Consider the following 2,672-nt stretch of genomic DNA (forward strand, 5'->3'; position numbering starts at 1 on the left):
CCTGAGACTTTACTGAATTTGTTTATCAGTTCTAGTAGTTTTTTTGGTGAAGTCTTTTAGGTTTTCTAGATATAATATCATGTCATCTGCAAATAGTGAAAGTTTTACTTCTTCCTTACCAATTTGGATGCCTTTAATTTCTTTTTATTGTCTGATTTCTGTGACTAGGACTTCCAGTACTATGTAGAATAAAAGTGGTAAGAGTGGCTATCCTTGTCTTTTTCCTGACCTTGGGGGGAAGCTCTCAGTTTTTTTCCCACTGAGGATGATGTTACTTGTACATTTTTCATATATGGCCTTTATTATATTGAGATATGTTCTCTATAAACCTGCTTTGTTGAGGGTTTTTATCTTTTTTTTTTTGTCTAAAAGTTTTTATTTGAAACAAATAGTTGCACCAAGCAAAAGCTTACTTTCCCCACTCCAAATTAAAACGGAGCCTAACAGGGGCAAACGTCATTTGGCAGGACAGTTCTAGTATGTGAACATCCTTCTACTCCCTGTGGTTGGGGCAACTTTATTCATCAGCAGTCAGTCTTACACAAAATATTAACCCCAAAGTACTAATGTCACATAAAAGAAAGTGATCTTATTTCATGTGTGGGGCAGTATGTTCTATAAATGCCAAAAGGTAGGAGAAGCACAAACACAACCTACACTTAAAAAAAAAAAAACTCAATAGTTCAAAGAATTTTCCATCCCCCCCCCCCCCACCTTGCTCCCATCATAAAAAGTAGGGCTGGGGTCTGACACTCAGAAATGGTTTTTATCCTGGCCATTTGCAAAGTGTTTGCCCGTCTGACTTGCATCATTAGGGTTATGGATAAAAGTTCATTCACTTTGAAGAGAGGTGTATCTACTCCTTCCTCCTCTTCTTGCCTTCATGCTCATGTTCCTTGGGGTGGCTGCTATCTGAGGGTCTTTTAGAGCCACCATGCTGTTTGGTTTCTTCCAAAAACTTGTCCAAACCAAAAGGATCTTCCTCAAACTGAACTGGTCCTTCTCGGCCTCTTTGCCTACGGTCTGAACCAGAAAACTCCTTAACGGGAACAAATCTGTTGGTCTTTATTCTGGCTTCTAGGTCATCACCATACATGTCCTTGTCCAGATTTTTACTGGGCCTGTAAATACTCTGGGCCATATCTTTACCACCTCTCCAGGCTTGATCATAAATGTTGTAAATTTCATCTTCTCCACCTGCAAAACCACTGTCCATACCCTTGGACTGGTTGAAAAGCCTTTGGTCATACTGAACTTCATTGGACATTCGAGGATTGGGCACACCAAGAGCAATGATTTCACTGATATCTCGATTTCCATCTCCCTGTGGTTTCTACCTCTTCTCAGGAGATGCCCTGGAAAGATTCCCGTCGTGCAGTCTCTCTTTTCGCCTGTTGCCGGATTTCATCCCTCTCACGTGCCTCCCCTTCCTGTTTTTCCACATGGGTTTTGATCCCAGCTCTTCTCTCCCTGGCTTTCTGGGCCATTTCTTTAAGTTTCTCTTCATGTTTCTCCTTTTCTTTTTTGAGCCATCTTTCTCTACTTGAGCACGTGTTTCTACAACTTCATGAGCCTTCTGATCAGCAATATAGAGGGCTTCAGCCAGCTTGGCAAAGTTCTCATTGATGTGAACTGTCTGCAGACCTCTTTAATGGAATTGTATACCCCTTTGCATTTTTCCAGTTTGAAATACAAGGAAGGATCTTCCACTCTTGTTGCTCCTTCATGGTCATCTTTTGGCTAGGAGAATGCATGACAGGTGAGGAGGGGAAGGTGGTCCTCGGGGAATTTTCTTATTAATCTTGAACCTTGGAGGCTCCATTGGCTCTTTCTGCATTTCCACCATCTGAATAACTCTCTGTTTAGCTCCAGAGTTGAAAACCACTGCTTGTTGAGATGGTGTGTGTCGAATATGTTGGGCAGGAGCCAGTTTATCAGCAGCTTGAACTGGCATGGCTGCGGCAACCTTCTGTGATACAGATTTTTCTAAGGCTACCCTTGTCTTTTCCGTTATCTCTTTAATGGCTTCTTTATCAGGTCTTTGCAGGTCTGGGTCATCTGCATTCTTGACTTCCTTGGGAACCAGGTCAGTATACTTGCTATAAATGACCTTGTCTTTTGACTGTCCTTGCTGAGCAATTGCATCATACTTAATTTTTCCTTCAGCAACCACCGGAATGGCCAGTGCATTTGACATTTTTTTTCTTTCACCCCATATCCAGTGGATACTGGGCCACATGGATCTCTGGAAAAGCACCTCCACCTCCAAAATCCTCTAATAACTGAGGTATCCAGCATTTCCAGTACCCGTATGGGGGAGGTTCTCTTCGGGAGGAGACCAGTGAGGTCTGTCATGATCTCTGGGATCTTGCCTTTTCTTCAGCCTCACGCTGGTCCTGAGATAGCTGAGTAGGTGCAGGTAAAAAGCTGGTGAGCGCCATCTTCTGCTTCTTCCGATGGTTTTTATCTTGAAAGGATGTTGCTCTGTCAAATGCTTTTTCTGCATCTACTTAAATAATCATATGTTTCTTATCATTTTTCTTATTGATGTGATGTGTAACATTGATTGATTTGTGAATATAGAACCACCCTTGCAACCCAGGAATAAATCCCATTTGGTTGTGGTGAATGAATTTTTTTAGTGTATTGTTGGATTTGGTTTACTAGTATTT

At 41.7% G+C, this 2,672-nt stretch overlaps 1 pseudogene; it reads right to left on the minus strand.

Annotated features, from left to right (window-relative positions):
• Nucleotides 1-802: 802 nt before the first annotated feature.
• Nucleotides 803-2,441, minus strand: LOC114202833 (SNW domain-containing protein 1 pseudogene; annotated as a pseudogene).
• Nucleotides 2,442-2,672: the final 231 nt, after the last annotated feature.

Source organism: Eumetopias jubatus, unplaced genomic scaffold (genome assembly GCF_037043125.1).
Source record: "Eumetopias jubatus isolate StellerSeaLion01/CBP00866 unplaced genomic scaffold, mEumJub1_p1.0 scaffold_1, whole genome shotgun sequence".
Taxonomy (NCBI): domain Eukaryota; kingdom Metazoa; phylum Chordata; class Mammalia; order Carnivora; family Otariidae; genus Eumetopias; species Eumetopias jubatus.